The sequence below is a fragment of the Helianthus annuus genome, chromosome 1 (genome assembly GCF_002127325.2).
Source record: "Helianthus annuus cultivar XRQ/B chromosome 1, HanXRQr2.0-SUNRISE, whole genome shotgun sequence".
In the NCBI taxonomy this organism is placed as follows: Eukaryota; Viridiplantae; Streptophyta; class Magnoliopsida; order Asterales; family Asteraceae; genus Helianthus; species Helianthus annuus.
This window is the reverse complement of record NC_035433.2, coordinates 103,704,430-103,722,041: the sequence shown is the minus strand read 5'-3', so window position 1 is coordinate 103,722,041 and position 17,612 is coordinate 103,704,430. Positions and strand designations below refer to the sequence as shown.

Sequence of the window (17,612 nt, the reverse complement as noted above, 5' to 3'; positions counted from 1 at the left end):
TTCGAAAAATAGTTGTTGTGACCGAAAGATACTTGTCCTTCGAACCATAGTAGTGTTGACCGAAGGATAGCATTGACCGAAACATAGTTATGTTGACCGAAAGATAACAGCGTGGTCGAAAGATGACATTTGGTCGAAAGATGACATTTGGTTCGAAACATAACAATTGGTCCGAAAGATAACTGTGATAACTTATATGTCGAAAGATAACTGTTGTGTCGAAAGATAACAGTTGGGTCGAAAGATAATGGGGGGTTATAAACATACTTTGAATGATGGAATGTATGCTTGATTTATTTGGCATGCCATGCTTGGTGATGAATGTTAACATTTGTATTCGTGTACACTAGCTGATGATTAAATGTGAAATGATACGTGTTGTGCCGATATGCAAACTGACTATTATGTGATACAAGATTGATGCATGATATTGGCTATCAAGCACTATGTGACATTAGATTGCATGCGTATCATTGCGAACATGAACTGATTTGTTATACGTGCATACAATAGGACGTGATTAAATACTTGTGAGTGCATAACCTAGCATACCGAGCAAACCAAGGTGAGTTCACACCCCTACTAAGGCATGGGATTCCCGGGTCGTGGGAATGGGTTAAAGGTTATCATTGACTAAGAACGTATATATGCTTTTCCTAGACTATCACCTATCATGGTCCTCGGATGTCAGGACGGTTCCGTAGGTTGGGATAACACCTACGTGGTCACATGCCAATTACTGCCTCGGATGTCAGGCACGCACGTAAAACCTACGTGTACGCATTACTTACTTCTATCCTCGGTTATGAAGGATACGTGCGTAAAACCTACGCACACCCCATACGCGCTACTGTTCTCGGACGAAGAACAGGGATAATACGAATAGTCTAGTGGTCACATAACATGGGAAGCCCCCACCTGTATAACTTACTACTGGCCCTGTAGAGCCACCCGTTACTTACTGTTACGCATTTACTTACTGTGAACTCGCTCAACTAGTTTGTTGATCATTCTGTTACATGCCTTGCAGATCGTTAGGTACTTGGAGCTTGCACTGGAGAAGCGGGTCGTTGTGGGCAAGGATCGTGGTTTCTACGTTGAACTATTATGACATTTAAAACTATTAACTATTGTTGGTTTATTTACTATGCTTCCGCTACACTTTGAAACTATGGTTATGTTTTGAACACCTATCGTATTGAATGGATGGTTTACATTTATTTTACTTAATATTAATTACATGTTCAATATGATTGGTGGCTTGATCCTGGTCAGTCACGCTCCCAAGCGGTGATACTCCGCGTATGGATTTTGGGGGTGTGACAGATTGGTATCAGAGCCATTGGTTATAGAGAACTTGGTTTTAATATGGAAAAACGTTTTTATTAAAACCAGACTATAACCAGAACAGTGCTCTCAACGATCCACAACGACGCTTCGCTCCACGTGCAAGACTCAACTTCCTAGGTAATAAGGTTTATGTTTATTGCCTACATGCTAGAATTTGCATAGAACTTTGCTCGTAGTATGCTTACATTACCTTGCTCACAACTTGTCATTGCATGAGAATACTTATGTGCTTACACTCTTCTGTCATCGCACTATTCGCGAACCTTTCTCACTTATGTTGCCTTTGATGTGAAGATCAATGGCCGCACGAATTAACATGACTCAAGCCCAGCTAGAGGCTCTCGTTGCTGCGGCAGTTGCAGCCGCCCAAGCAGGTAGTATACCCTGCAGTATAGACACTAGGATCTTTAGATCCTACATTAATTCTCGTACTTAACTTTGCCCTATTCGTACACAATAGGTCAACCCGCTCAGCAACAACCTGGGTGCACCTTCAAGAATTTCATGGATTGTCGTCCTAGCTCGTTCAGTGGCACGGAGGGAGCAGTTGGACTCCTCCACTGGTTTGAAAAGCTCGAGTCGGTTTTCGAAATGTGTGAATGCCCTGAGGCTCGCAGGGTGAAGTTCGCCACTGGCACACTTGAAGGGATTGCGCTCACTTGGTGGAACGCACAAGTGCAGATCTTAGGGTTGGCAGCTGCTAACGCCACACCCTGGAATGATTTCAAAGAACTGATCAAGAGGGAATACTGCACTAGAGAAGACATTCACAAGTTGGAGGACGAGTTGTATAACTTGAAAATGGTTGGTTCGGAAATCGAAGCTTACACCAAGAGATCGAATGAGTTGGCTGTGTTATGTCCAACTATGGTGGACCCTCCATACAAGCGTATTGAGTTGTATCTCAAAGGTTTGGCACCAGAAATACAGAGCCACGTTACCTCGGCTAACCTCAACAACATCCAGGAAATCCAGCGTCTCGCTCATCGCATCACCGATCAGGCAGTGGATCAGAATAAACCGCCTAAGCGCGTCAGCGCTACTGCTACAGTCACTCCTTCAGCTACTCCCGTTACCCTCAGTGACAACAAGAGGAAATGGGAGGGGAATTCAAGCAAAGCATCAATTTCGGTTCAGTCCCAGAATCAGCAGCGAAAGACTGGCAACTATCAAAGCCCTAACCAGCAGTCGTCAGGTAGCCACAGGCAGGGTGGATACCGAGGAAACCTTCCAAAGTGTAACAACTGCAACAGGCACCACAACGGCCAGTGTAACAAGGGCCGTTGTCAAAGATGCCTCAAGATGGGTCACGAGGCCAAAGACTGTAGAAGCCCTCGTCCTGCGAATCAGGATCAGCAGCAGCCACCGGCACAGCAGAATCAGCAACAGGGCAACAAGGGGTGCTATAATTGTGGTGCTGAAGGTCACATCAAGAGACACTGCCCTCAGCTAAACAGGAACCAGAACAACAACAACAATCAGGGCAACGGGAACAATAACAACAATAACGGGGGAAACAACAACAACAATGGCAACGAAGCTCGGGGTCGTGCTTTTGTGCTAGGTCGGGGTGACGCAGTGAATGATCCCAATGTGGTTATGGGTAAGTTTCTTCTCGACGATATTTATGTTACTGTCTTATTTGATTCGGGTGCTGATACAAGCTATATGTCATTGAAAATGAGTAAATTATTAAAACGTACACCAACACCCCTAGACACCAAACACGTCGTAGAACTAGCCAATGGTAAAAGTGTAGAAGCCGCACAGGTAGTCAAGGGTTGTAGTATTGTTCTAGCGGGTCAGACTTTCTCGATTGATCTCATACCCATAGTTTTGGGTAGTTTCGACGTCGTCATCGGTATGGATTGGTTATCCCAACATCACGCGGAGATCTTATGCAAAGAAAAAGTTATTCGTATTCCTCGCTCCAGTCAAGAACCTCTCGAAGTACAAGGTGACAAGAGTGGTGCTGTGGTTGGCATCATCTCTTTCTTAAAGGCGCAGAAATGTTTACGAAAGGGACATACTGCCATTCTGGCACTTGTCACTGACGCATCAGCAAAGGAAAAGAAGCTGGAGGATATACCAGTTGTGCGTGATTTTCCTCAAGTGTTTCCTGAAGATTTACCTGGTTTACCTCCTCATCGTCAAGTCGAGTTTCAGATTGAGTTAGCTCCTGGAGCAGCACCAATAGCCCGCGCACCGTATCGTTTAGCTCCAACCGAACTGGAAGAACTGTCGAAGCAGCTACAAGAGCTCTTGGAAAAGGGCTTTATTCGTCCAAGCTCTTCGCCTTGGGGAGCTCCAGTGTTATTTGTGAAGAAGAAAGACGGTACGTTCAGGATGTGCATCGACTACCGCGAACTCAATAAGGTGACGGTGAAGAACCGTTATCCTCTTCCGCGCATAGATGACCTATTCGACCAGTTGCAAGGGTCGTGTTACTATTCCAAGATTGATTTAAGGTCAGGGTATCATCAGCTGAGAGTCCGGGATGAGGACGTCTCCAAAACCGCTTTCAGAACTCGCTACGGTCATTACGAGTTTCTTGTCATGCCATTCGGGCTTACGAACGCGCCTGCAGTCTTCATGGATCTTATGAACAGGGTGTGCAAACCTTATCTTGATAAGTTTGTTATCGTTTTCATCGACGACATTTTGATTTACTCCAAGAGTCAGGAGGAGCACGAGCAGCACTTACGTCTTATCTTGGAACTTCTTCGAAAAGAGCAATTGTACGCAAAGTTTTCAAAATGCGACTTCTGGCTTCGTGAAGTCCACTTCTTAGGCCATGTGGTGAACAAGGATGGGATTCATGTCGATCCATCCAAGGTTGATTCGATCAGAAACTGGCCAGCACCACGTACACCGACAGAAATACGCCAATTCTTGGGTTTGGCGGGTTACTACAGGCGATTTATTAAAGACTTCTCAAAGATCGCGCAACCACTTACTATGCTAACACAGAAAGGTGTCGTTTACAGATGGGGTAATACGCAAGAGACCGCTTTTCAGTACTTAAAGGATAGGCTTTGCAGCGCACCTATTCTCTCACTGCCCGAGGGCACGGATGACTTCGTGGTTTATTGTGACGCATCGATACAGGGGCTTGGTTGTGTATTGATGCAGCGGGATAAAGTTATTGCCTACGCTTCGCGGCAACTCAAGGTGCATGAACGGAACTACACGACGCACGATTTAGAGCTGGGAGCTGTTGTTTTCGCGCTTAAGATATGGCGACACTACCTGTACGGTACCAAGTGCACGATTTACACCGATCACAGGAGTCTCGAGCATATTCTTAAGCAAAAGGATTTGAATATGCGTCAACGGAGATGGGTTGAACTTCTAAACGACTATGAATGCGCCATCAAGTATCATCCAGGCAAGGCCAATGTTGTGGCTGATGCCCTCAGTCGGAAAGACACTCTACCTAAGCGCGTGCGAGCGCTACAGCTTACTATTCAGTCCAGTCTTCCTGCACAGATACGAGCTGCTCAGTTAGAAGCACTGAAACCCGAAAACGTCAAAGCTGAAGCCTTACGCGGCTCAAGGCAACGCATGGAACAAAAGGAAGACGGCGCCTACTATGTAACGGGGCGTATTTGGGTCCCACTTTATGGCGGTTTACGCGAACTTGTAATGGATGAAGCGCACAAGTCTCGCTACTCGGTACATCCAGGGGCAGATAAAATGTACCACGATATTAAAACAACATACTGGTGGCCAAGTATGAAAGCCCACATCGCTACCTATGTTGGCAAGTGCTTGACCTGTGCGAGAGTCAAGGTTGAATATCAGAAACCAGCAGGCCTACTTCAACAGCCCAGGATACCACAATGGAAATGGGAAGAAATTTCCATGGATTTCGTTACGGGCTTACCTAGATCCCAGCGTGGGAATGACACTATTTAGGTGATCGTTGATCGACTCACAAAGTCTGCTCACTTCTTGGCTATCAAAGAAACGGATAAGTTTTCTACCCTAGCAGACATCTACTTGAAAGAAGTTGTTTCGAGGCACGGAGTGCCCACTTCCATTATTTCGGATCGCGATGCACGATTCACGTCAGAGCTTTGGCAAGCGATGCACAAATCCTTCGGCTCACGATTAGACATGAGCACAGCATATCATCCTCAGACGGATGGGCAGTCTGAGCGAACTATTCAAACCCTAGAAGATATGCTTCGAGCGTGCGTTATCGATTTCGGCAACGGATGGGAAAAGCACCTCCCTTTAGTGGAGTTTTCATACAATAACAGTTATCATACCAGCATTCAAGCCGCTCCATTTGAGGCATTGTACGGACGTAAATGCCGGTCACCTCTCTGTTGGGCAGAGGTGGGGGATAGTCAAATTACGGGTCCAGAGATTGTAGTGGACGCCACAGAAAAGATTGCGCAGATACGACAACGCATGGCGGCAGCACGCGACCGTCAGAAAGCCTACGCGGACAAGCGTAGAAAGCCATTGGAATTTGAGGTCGGGGACCGGGTTTTATTGAAAGTTTCACCCTGGAAGGGTGTGGTTCGATTTGGTAAACGAGGCAAACTGAATCCGCGGTACGTCGGACCATTCGAAATCTTAGAAAAGATTGGCAAAGTAGCCTACAGATTAAACCTACCAGCTGAACTCGGTGGAGTTCACAATGTATTTCACGTGTCGAATCTGAAGAAATGCCTATCAGATGAGACCCTTATAGTTCCTTTTAAGGAACTCACTATCGACGAGCGGTTGCAGTTCGTCGAGGAACCAGTTGAAATCACGGACCGGGATGTTAAGGTCCTCAAACACAAGAGAATCCCTCTTGTTCGAGTTCGTTGGAACTCCCAGCGTGGCCCAGAGTATACCTGGGAACGCGAAGACCAGATGAAAGAAAAATACCCCCAGCTATTCGAAACCAATGCATCCACTTCTGAGGCTGAAGCTACTACTACTGAATTTCGGGACGAAATTCCAAATCAACAGGGGGATGATGTGACACCCCAGGAAAACCAGTGAACGATGTAACTTACCCAGCTTCCTCAGTGAGTGCGTACCAAATTTCGGGACGAAATTTCTTTTAAGTTGGGGATAATGTGACAACTCAAATTTCCAAAATTTCTATTTCGTATTTATTGCACGATCATGTATTGATTGCCATGAAGTTATTTATGGTTTGATTGTTTGGTTGTATTTGTGAAACGTGTCAAATGTGTGAACTTGTTAGTGTGAAACACAAAGATCCTTCGAAGGATAGGTCCAACCTTCGAAGGATCACGAAACATGACTTACAGATCGAAGGATCACGAAAGATAAACTTTCGGTTCGAAGGATCACGAAACATATCCTTCGACCAAGGACTCTATCCTTCGAACAAAGATAGGATCCTTCGACATCTTTCGGCCCAGTCTTTCTAATGGGCTTGGCCCATTCCTGTGATACGTTTTATATACGTGAATGCATGTAAGTCGACAGTTATTTCAAAAACCCTAGTTCCTTTGTGTGTGTGTGACGGCATAGCAGACCCATTCTCTGTTCGAAGATCTCGTTCCGTAATCCAGATTTTCCGGTTAGTGTGTGATGTTGTTTATGTTAATAGATGATGCTTTGAGTGTATATGATTTCATGATTTATCAATTGTCTTGCAATATGTTGTTTGTATGTTAACCGGATATGTATGTTAATCGGATATGGATGTTAATCGGATATGTATGTTAATCGGATATGGATGTTAATCGGATGTGTATGTTAATCGGATCTGTTGTGATGATGTTTAATGATAATGTTTTGTGGATCGGCTGTGATATTATGCAATTCGGAATTTTTATTGTTCATGGAACCGGAACATAATATGATTAAGTGTTATTATTGTTCATGTGGTTAAATTAGGGTTCATGAGGTTTAATATGAAACTCCCTGTTTGATCGATTCTAGGTAACCGAATACTTGATTTTGTGTTAATTGATAATCATGGATAAACTTGGAAACTTTGAGTAAACGTAACTGATATTTACCGAAAGATATTAGTTATTCGAAACATAGTTGTTGTGACCGAAAGATACTTGTCCTTCGAACCATAGTAGTGTTGACCGAAGGATAGCATTGACCGAAACATAGTTATGTTGACCGAAAGATAACAGCGTGGTCGAAAGATGACATTTGGTCGAAAGATGACATTTGGTTCGAAACATAACAATTGGTCCGAAAGATAACTGTGATAACTTATATGTCGAAAGATAACTGTTGTGTCGAAAGATAACAGTTGGGTCGAAAGATAATGGGGGGTTATAAACATACTTTGAATGATGGAATGTATGCTTGATTTATTTGGCATGCCATGCTTGGTGATGAATGTTAACATTTGTATTCGTGTACACTAGCTGATGATTAAATGTGAAATGATACGTGTTGTGCCGATATGCAAACTGACTGTTATGTGATACAAGATTGATGCATGATATTGGCTATCAAGCACTATGTGACATTAGATTGCATGCGTATCATTGCGAACATGAACTGATTTGTTATACGTGCATACAATAGGACGTGATTAAATACTTGTGAGTGCATAACCTAGCATACCGAGCAAACCAAGGTGAGTTCACACCCCTACTAAGGCATGGGATTCCCGGGTCGTGGGAATGGGTTAAAGGTTATCATTGACTAAGAACGTATATATGCTTTTCCTAGACTATCACCTATCATGGTCCTCGGATGTCAGGACGGTTCCGTAGGTTGGGATAACACCTACGTGGTCACATGCCAATTACTGCCTCGGATGTCAGGCACGCACGTAAAACCTACGTGTACGCATTACTTACTTCTATCCTCGGTTATGAAGGATACGTGCGTAAAACCTACGCACACCCCATACGCGCTACTGTTCTCGGACGAAGAACAGGGATAATACGAATAGTCTAGTGGTCACATAACATGGGAAGCCCCCACCTGTATAACTTACTACTGGCCCTGTAGAGCCACCCGTTACTTACTGTTACGCATTTACTTACTGTGAACTCGCTCAACTAGTTTGTTGATCATTCTGTTACATGCCTTGCAGATCGTTAGGTACTTGGAGCTTGCACTGGAGAAGCGGGTCGTTGTGGGCAAGGATCGTGGTTTCTACGTTGAACTATTATGACATTTAAAACTATTAACTATTGTTGGTTTATTTACTATGCTTCCGCTACACTTTGAAACTATGGTTATGTTTTGAACACCTATCGTATTGAATGGATGGTTTACATTTATTTTACTTAATATTAATTACATGTTCAATATGATTGGTGGCTTGATCCTGGTCAGTCACGCTCCCAAGCGGTGATACTCCGCGTGTGGATTTTGGGGGTGTGACATTACCGGTGGGCCCGGTGGAGAGTATCGTGACGTAGTTGATATCATCATTGTCAATATACACAATATAATAGCACAGCGGAAGGCTTGGAAAATAAACTATTACAAACCATAATGTTTGAGTGTCCGAATAAAAGAATATACAGACTGGATTGTAATAAGATCCACAGGCGGATCATCAAAATACAAAGAAACAAAATAACAGACTTCAGGTATCTATGGATTTGCAAGATCATCTTATGACACCTAATAGCTCCAGCCTATTACGAGAGGTACCTGTCAATCAATCTTTAAGAAAATACGTCAATTTACACTGGTAAATACAATTAACTGACTCTTTTGAAAACATTTATGAAAATTGATTTAAGTGCACATAGCACAAATCGTTTATAACTTGGGACAATTATTTAAAGATAATCTTGTATACAGATTTACATGTTTGTCATACAATTGGGGACGGTTGAAAGTCGGTCATGATTAACCGACTCGCCACTTATAGAACCCACAAAGGAGTTATCCCCAACATGTGGGTTTATATTTTAGCATTTGCATCTGTCAGGTGTATGCCTACACCCCGTGCATAGGTCGTGGCCATTTTCAAATGAAATGAGCCGAGGATATCCAGGACACGGTCGTATTAACCCCCAATGCTTATGTTATCAAACAAGACAGATTAAAACGGGTTATGTAAATTTATTAATCACAATCCAATTAAATGATTTCATACCCGACCAAGTGGTTTTATTATAATACCATATCCCAAGCCCGTATAAGGGAAAATAAGTTAAAAGTATTTACCTGAGCTAATGTGATAGGTAACTCAGCAGTATAATCCTAAAGATTTATGATGGTACCTTCTACTGGATGCTACTTAATCTGTATAGAAGGTTTAATAACCTATTAGGATGCTAACGGGTCTTTAGTTAAGTCAAAGACTTAGACCGGCTAACTAGAAAGAAACTTTACGGTTCTAAACACTAGATTAAGCGGAGACCAGAATAGAATGTGGTTTAGACCCGACAAGCTTGGATACTTGTATAATATGGTTAAACTAATCACATTCTGGAATTTGAGGATTTAATGATAAGGTTAAACCCATTTCGGCTATTTTACGTAAACTAGTCACATAAACCGATCCGAACGCGTAAACGCGTAACGGGTAACCAAATGAATTATATACAGGTCTCAAATGTTATTATGCTTAAAATATGTTAATACATCAGTAGGATGTTAACATATATGCCCAAAAAGTAATTTAAACCAATTTAAGTCCCACAAGGGCATTTTGGTAATTTTAATGCTCATAAAAGAGATTTTATAACAAACTGAAGTTCAGGTCTTTTGAAATCAATAAAAATATTTAATTTATCACATTACATCAGTAAGATATTATACATATGTGAAATTTACTATTTAGGACCCAACTATGCCCCGAAAGGGCATTTTGGTCATTTCACATAGGCATTTTTGGAAACCTGAGTTCATAACTTATACCTATTGTAATAATATTTAAATTTGTTTAAAAATTTAGTAGGTAATAAGTCTTAGATGTTAAATATGGTTTTAAATCATACTATGCACATAATTAGTGTAAAACTCGCTAATTGACGATTATCAAGATGTTTATGTAAATCTGAGATTTTGATCAGTTTCAAATGCTCAAAATAATTTATTTAATGTATGAAATCAGTAGGAAAAAGTTTGGCTTTAAAATCCTTTGTTAATCTCATTTTATGTCTAAAAAGGGTATTATCGTCATTAACCGAATTACACAAGAATCCTATGTTTTAAACAGATAATAATCTGACCAAAAATCTTAAAATTCCTTAAAAATAATATCTTAACAGTAGGTAATGAGTTTTGGTTCAATATCCAAGCTTAAACATGTATTATGCATGATATCGCAAATTAATTAGTAAAAAGCTTATAATTACGATATCGCGTATAACTCCTATCTGAGACCAAGAACTAATGTCAAATTTTCAGGACAAGCTTATATATCAGTAGCAAAGGTTTTTGTCCTCTCACATTTATAAAAATCTCATTTATGTGTCAAAAGGGCATTTACGACATTTATAAGCATATTAACAAATAAGTGCATATAATCCAAACTACTAAGGACCAAGCAATATAACTCCAGAGGGTTATACTACTGAATAATGTGGTCCTAATGGAAGCTTAAAACATGGGAGAATTAAGCTTGAACGGGTCAGAACTGAAAGTCAAAGCAAAAGTCAAGCTTTTGCGACTTTCGGTTATAAACTGACTTTAGACTGATAACTGTCGGGTTAGGACTGATATAACATGTTCTAATATTAGTTACAAAGTTATTAGAATGTTAAAATATAATTTAGAACCTCTGTTTTATTAATTTAATTAGTTTTTAAACTTGTCAAACTAGTTTGACCCGACAATTAACTAGTCAAACGAAATAATTAGGAGGTGCCCTTTAAAGGGTTAATCACCTACCTTAATATGGTTCCATAACCACTTTCGTTTTGATCAGTGGCTGGACCATTTGTGATTAAACCGAAAGTCAAAGCTTAATTACGATAAGTATGACTTTTCGGTTTTCAAACTAATTAAAAGGACTAAGCAGGGATTAAAACTCTTACTAATGGTCCTTGCTATCTTTTCTACACTTCTAAGTCTTCTCCTATTGCTTGAAAGCCCCAGATGTGTGTCCTTTTGAATTTGTTGCAAATGAGTGCATAAGAACACAACACTAGTGCTCCTTATATACTAAATCCCAAGTGTCTAGATCATTTGCAGCTGTAATGGGGGCTCCTAGGATCACCCCAGGTGTCCTAGTGGATTAATAAAACCGTTTAACAGCCCATGGGATCGATACAAATGAGATTAAGTTGGTTATGCAGCTGAAACTTGCACCTGTCAACATGATTCTGCGCTGGGGACTTCTACGCGGCCCACGTAGACTTGTTAAGGGGCTTACGCGGCCAGCCTAGACCTGCTGCTCAGGTTAAAACTTGTTTCAAACATGGCAGAATCAGTCCCTGGCCAATATAAACCTTATATAACTTGATTTTTGACATGCAAGGTCCTTGTAGTTAGTTTGTAGATGCTCAAGGATGTATAATTAAACTTCGTTAGGGCCGGTTTCGTTAAATATCACTTTACATGCAAGTTTCATCAAGTTGACACTTTTTACCCAAAGTCTTGAAAACTTGCTTAACGGTCTCGAAACCATGTGAAATTTATACCACTTAATCTTGAGAGTATATTTGAATATTTCGAAGCCTCGGGTTCGTTAAAAGGTCACTCAGAGGTAAGAATTAACATATTGACACGTTTAACCCTTGTAGTTTTATAATCTTCCGATTATTTTCACAAACGGCTTCTTATATCCAATTAATCACTCATTTAAGAATATATTCTTCATGTATGGTCATTCAGAGGCTCAAGTTTGGCATGTTGACCCTTTTAGTCCCTTCGCATACATATTTTCACTGTTTGTCAACTTTAGTCCTTCAAACTCAATCTTTCACATATTTAGAGTTTAGGACACGTGTCTATACATAATTGGACACGTTTTTACGTGGTGTTACAAGTATCCTCTAGAGATTCATGTAATCAAAGGAGAAACTGAATCATTCTATACAATAGAGGATACATCACAACTTACCTTCCCATATTTCCTTAGTTATAGAAAGCCTAGAAACTTGGATGAATATTATAAGCTAAAGGCTAGACATGTTGAATATATTGGAAACGGAAGATTAAAGGGATGGATAACAGGACTACTCAGGGAATCTTGTCACTAGAACTTAACAAGGTAAGCAAGATAGAAGATTGTGCTAAGGACTTAAGTAAGTCCATGTCTAAGAAGCAAATTAATGCTAAGTTTGATAAAGAACTGAAACATGATTGTCACACCCCAACCAATGACGGAAATATCGGAATGAGACGAACTAGATTGCTCGAGACTTCATAACACTATTGTGAAAATATTTAATTCAAAACCGATTTCATTCATACCAATAATTGTCAAGTACATCAAAAGAAATCAAAGTACAGCATTTTGAAATTTAAAGCACAACAAAGTTCAACAATAATACTATAACAAAATCTAGTATTTCTAAATGCATTTCTTAGTCTTCCCTACTAGATTTCATCAATAGCAACATCATCAACCTGCAGCATATTTAAAAGTATAGTTCAACACACAAGGTATTGGCGAGTACACAAGTTTAAATATAGCATAACTAAGTAAAAAGGTTTAAACGAATCCACATGGCAAAAATAGTTAACTAGATTAATGTATCATGGCATGCAATTATACAAGTCAATCCTCTGATTACCGCATGAATTAAAGACTTAACATGACCACAAGACTACGGGCGATGCGTTACTCCTGTAGCGCTATACATGTTAAGGGGAGGCTCGTACGAAATTAATGACAAGCGAATCATATAAGAATGTTCCAAGAATACAAATAAAGTATCACGTATTAAGCATGTATGATTGGATTGTTTGTGTTTGCATAAAGTTTAAGTGTGATTGCGTGTAGTTTGATAAGATAAACATATTGCACTGAAAAGTGTAAAGCGTAAAAAGGGCGTTCGAGTGTATTCACGGTTTTGCAAAGCGTTTTTTGGTAATCCCGTGAAGAGTTGGAGAGCTTGGAAGTTGGAAACACCGAGGTCACCCTACATGAGGTAAACGAAGGTGTGTGAGTATTCGGAATGTTAACGGAGGATTTGGATTGGAATCTAAAGTACAAAAAGTATATATGCATAAAAGTATATATTGTCTAAGTACTCGTTTTGACACTAAGTTGTATATAATTTCATGAGTCTTAGTTTGTTCATTAGAATAAAAAACGAGAGACTTATAATCATAGATAAAGTAGTCTAAGTTCATGACAAATAATCATAAACCGATTATCATCATGAGTTTGGGCATGTTTGTATATATATATATATATATATATATATATATATATAGTCCGTTAGGAACCATCCTTTATTACAAGAACCGCGAGAACCAATGTGAACACAACCAAAAATACCTAAAAAATCTAAAAAACACATAAAATTATTTTTTTTTATCAAAAATCGCTACTTTTCGTCAATAAAAAAGTTTTTTTTAGAGAATAAAACTAGCGATTTTTATAAAAAAAAAAAAAAGTTGTGTGTGTGTTTTTTTTAGGTTTTTTTGGGGGTTTAGCTTTATGGTTTAATTTTTAGCATTTAGCTTAGGTGGGAGGGGGTTATGTTTTTTTTAAGTTTTTGGAGGGTTTATTTTTAGCATTTAGCATTTAGCTTGGGAGGGGGGGTAGTTTTTTTTTTTTTTGGGTGGTGTAGTGGGTTTATTTTATTGCGTTCACATTGGTTCTCGTGGTTCTCGCAATAAAAGTAGTTATCACATGAACCCGTAACTTATATATATATATATATATATATATATATATATATATATATATATATATACACTAGTCATTTACCCGCGCGATGCGGCGGGGGTGGCGATTTAGAATAGGATACTCGTTTACCGTTAGTTTATCAGTCGTCTCATGGTATATTGTGTATTACTTATTGGAAAAGGCCGACTTTTTATTGAAATCATATAGCTTTTACAATCATACTGGGCACCCCACCTGAATATAATAAGATAAAACAAAAAATTTACAAAAGGTGCTTTGGTACCAGCTCTACCCAAGTACAAAATTAGTTGTTTAAACTTGTTACTAAACCACCCCCATTTTTCCGCCGCATACTTAGAATCATATTATGAAAAATTGGCACAAAGTAATTCATATCTGGGCAACATCATACTGAATTCAGAAAATTAGTTGTAAAAGAAACGGGTCGAAAGGGTTGCACTTATTAAACGTCTCAAAACTATTCGTTGCGCTTGCGCTCACCGCGCCGTTGCGGACTGGCGCAACGTAATACATATCTGGGCAGCATCATACCGAATTCAGAAAATTAGTTGTAAAAGAAACGGGTCGAAAGGTTTGCACTTATTAAACATCTCAAAACTATTCGTTGTGGCTGCGTTCGTCGTGCCATTGCGGCTGTGTTCGCTGCGGCTGCGCTCAATCGTTTACCCACTGAATTGGCTACCTTTTTTCAATCGTTTACCCACTGGATTGGTTTGCGAAACACGTTCACTTCATGCTAGATCGACAAAATACTACAAAAAAACATTCTTTTGTATTTTTTCAATTTAATGTCAAGAATTTACATAACAAATAACTGGGAGAACTTTCAATTGTCTGAAAAATGTAACAATGAATCATGATGATCTAATAATTTTCAAGTTTCACTAAAAAGAAGTTTCGCAATAGCGGCGACTTTTGTCGTCGCTAAAAGTCCCATTTGTCGTCGCTAAAAGTCAAAAAACAAGTAAAAAATTGGCCTTTAGTGACGACATTTTGGAAGATCAGTACAGTGATCAGAGAATGTCAGTAGGAAGTCTATAATACTTTTTAGCCAAAGCCTCTAGAACATAAACCGAAACAGATTCTCTACTATTGACCTGGTCAACATCAAACTTTCTGATTATATCTCCTTTATCATCATCATGAGAAGATCCCAAATTTAATGAAGTTTCAGAGAGATGTTTAAGACAATCAAATAAAGAAACCAATAACAATATCTTCTAAAAGACCAATAATTTTCTTGACTAATCACAAGTAATGGAACTTTAACAAATGTGTACCTGGAAACCAGCTAGACCAATGTTCACAAGTGCATATCCAGGCGGCCGTTAGGAGGGAAGTAACCACAATTTGGCATCTGCATATCCAGGCACCGCAGTTCTACCACAGTAGATTACCTTTTCTACAGAATGCCGATCCTGTACTCAAAGCCAACCACCACCGCTGACCTGAATCCCCGTTCTTCGGATATGTAGGGAAAGAATGTGGAAGTTACATTTTTGATGTAGGGATAGAATATTAAATATGAAAGTTGTCTGGAAGTGATTAATCAAGCATATAGGCTCTTCAAAAATTACCAATACAGTTTTGCAAAACTGCAATACCACCTACACATACAAAGGTCATCCAACTGTTGTTGCTCATTGTGTAAACTGTTTCAGGCACAGGTGCCTAATAGTACTAAGCAAGCAAAACAAAGTTCCTTTTAGGTTACATCTTCTGCAAGTGATGATCTGAAATAATGAAATAAAAACAATATTTTGAATAATTTTAATATAAAATATACATCTAACATATACCAAGTGTAGGATCATTGATAGAAGATGAAGTCCCACAATTTTAAGAGCACTGATAGCTTTGCTAGTACTGTAACCTAGAGATTTGAACCCAACTATTGTGAGTTGTTGACGCCAAGTATAAAAAGTCATAGAATTCTTCAACCAGTTGGGGTCCTAATCTATAATTTCAAAAAACAAACACAAAAAGGAACATTGTTTGGTTAATAAATTAACTTATTCAAGATAATATAATCAAGTCATTTATAAAATGCTTACTCTTTAGAAAGAATTCCCAGCATGAGTGGAATTTTATTGACCATATCATATCAACTGAAGAAGCAATGTTAAGAAGCAATGTTAAGAACCCAACAGAATGGAGCCAAAATGGTAACATATAACTGTAACTTGTATCAAGAATCAAATTAAATTAAAACAACAAAAATTCTAAAAGATAAATAATGCCTTGTCTAGATTCAAAATTAAAATAATCTATAAAAGCATTTAAACAATCCATGAAACATGTCATACCTTGACCAAGTCAAGTAGTCAACTCCCTATGAAACACTTTTTCCTTTTTCCATCCCCCATATCTTCGGAAGCTCATAGGTGATAGCTAGTATTATGAAGAACAAAAACTATATGGTAAAGAGTAACTAAAAGAACAAAAAACTAAAAACCGAGTAGGCTTTCGGAACAAATTACACAGCAAACCTCTTCATCTTCTTTGAAGTTCCAGAGCATGGAAATCATCCCCATATCTTCATCTTCTTCTTCTTTGAAGTTCCAGAGCACGGAAACCATCTCAACCTCTCTCTCTCCTCTTCTTCTCGAAAACCCTAGTCCGTCGCCTTCGAGACCACCACCGCCTCCACCTTCTAGCTTCGTCAGCACCAAGATGGGCACCATTTGTCAACAATCTACCGTCGGAGGCACAACTCTCCACTTCTGTCGTCTCCAAAACAAGGCAGCGACCTCTGTGGTCGATGTTGACCAAAACTAAACAACAAACCCTTGAAACAAAATTACAAAAGCTAATTCTTTGTGACAATCCGTTTTCATCGGTAAAGATTTTTGGATGAACTGAACTTACCAGGTGGTCATGGTCAGAACCCTAGCCGCTGCCTGCTTTTGAATCACGAGATCTGTCAAATAAAACCCTTAGACATGAGATATAAAACCCTAGAGCTGTTGATTCTAAGTACAGTTTACCTCAGACATGAAATTAAAACTCTAGATCTGCAAGTTTAAAGTAGATACAAACATCAGATTCAAAAACTAAAGGGCATGACCTAAACAAATCAAAGGAGGTTGTCGGACTTACCTCGGGTTGTTGGAACATGTCTCGACCACTTTTACAGACCACACCATTGTTGGATCTGTTGAGATCTTGCTCATACCACAGGAGGCAAAAACCCTAAATTGAAAATCACCAGAGAGAAAGAAGGAGGAGCTGCTGATGAAATGAATTAGGGTTTAGGAAGCGAGTGAAAGAAATATTATATTGGATCCATAAGAGGTAAAACGGGACAAACTGATCCGGTTAGGATCCATGCGGGTTCACAGCGTGTTAAAGAAAATTTTCAACACCTTTATGCTTAAAATGGTTGCATAATGTGCTTGAAATGCTTGTACAATGGCAAATGACCAAAACTACCCTTCCTATATGCTTATTAAAGTAGTATAGATATAGGGAGATGATCATGAGAAAACTACATCTAAATGACAAAACTAGAAAACTAACT

The 17,612-nt window shown here is 39.4% G+C and overlaps 1 long non-coding RNA gene across 1 annotated transcript; it reads right to left on the bottom strand.

The window, feature by feature from the left end:
• Window positions 1-16,884: 16,884 nt before the first annotated feature.
• Window positions 16,885-17,275, bottom strand: LOC110938007. Its single transcript, XR_002591146.2, has 3 exons — window positions 17,192-17,275; window positions 17,080-17,106; window positions 16,885-17,012 (listed from the first exon to the last, which is right to left on the bottom strand). It is a non-coding gene; the product is annotated as an uncharacterized LOC110938007 (long non-coding RNA).
• Window positions 17,276-17,612: the final 337 nt, after the last annotated feature.